Source organism: Zalophus californianus, chromosome 8, assembly GCF_009762305.2.
Source record: "Zalophus californianus isolate mZalCal1 chromosome 8, mZalCal1.pri.v2, whole genome shotgun sequence".
NCBI classification, from domain to species: domain Eukaryota; kingdom Metazoa; phylum Chordata; class Mammalia; order Carnivora; family Otariidae; genus Zalophus; species Zalophus californianus.
This window is the reverse complement of record NC_045602.1, coordinates 115,508,591-115,509,531: the sequence shown is the minus strand read 5'-3', so window position 1 is coordinate 115,509,531 and position 941 is coordinate 115,508,591. Positions and strand designations below refer to the sequence as shown.

Here is a 941-nt window from a genome sequence, read left to right as displayed (position 1 = left end):
TAGGACCTTAAAGCCAAAACATTAAGGTAAAAAACTGGTCCTATATTAAGGCATCTGACAAGAGCAAATACTAAACCTCTCCAGAGAGGACAATCTCAAATTAGATCACACAAAATCCACACAGATAAAGAAAGTCCTGCCAAAGATGAGCTCTTAAAAATTACAAAATGTGCAATAAAATATTCCACAATAAGCATGAGTCAGTTGAATGAACTTATCAACAGACACCATTAAGAAAGTGAAAAGGCAAGCCATAGACTGGGAAAAAAATATTTCCAAAACATACATCTGTTAAAGGACTTGTATCCAGAAAATGTGGTAAAATCAAAAACAAAGGGAGACCAGTGCTTGCTTTGGCAGCATATATCCTAAAATTGGAACAATACAGAGAAGATTAGCATGGTCTCTGCACAAGGGGGACATGCAAATTCGTGAAGCATTCCATATATTTTTTAAGAGTTTTTTTTTTTAAGATTTTATTTATTTATTTTACAGAGAGATAGAGAGTTAGCAAGAGCAGAAACACAAGCAGGGAGGGTGGGAGAGGGAGAAGCAGGCTCCCCGTGGAGCAGGAAGCCCGATGCGGGGCTAGATCCCAGGACCCTGGGACCATGACCTGAGCCAAAGGCGGATGCTTAACGACTGAGCCACCCAGGCACCCCTATTTTTTAAGACTTTTATTTATTTTTTTAAGGTTTTTTTAAATTTATTTAACAGAGAGAGACACAGCGAGAGAGGGAACACAAGCAGGGGGAGTGGGAGAGAGAGAAGCAGGCTTCCCGCCAAGCAGAGAGCCCGATGTGGCTCGATCCCAGGACCCTGGGATCATGACCTGAGCTGAAGGCAGATGCTTAACGACTGAGCCACCCAGGCGCCCCTTTTTTAAGACTTTTAAAGAAAAAAACAGCAAATGGGCAAAAAATAATGATCATATGAAACAT

General features: G+C 41.1%; 1 non-coding gene across 1 annotated transcript; it reads left to right on the top strand.

Moving 5' to 3' along the window:
* Window positions 1–344: 344 nt before the first annotated feature.
* Window positions 345–451, top strand: LOC113938762. Its single transcript, XR_003524970.1, has one exon. It is a non-coding gene; the product is annotated as a U6 spliceosomal RNA (small nuclear RNA).
* The last annotated feature ends 490 nt before the right edge of the window (window positions 452–941 follow it).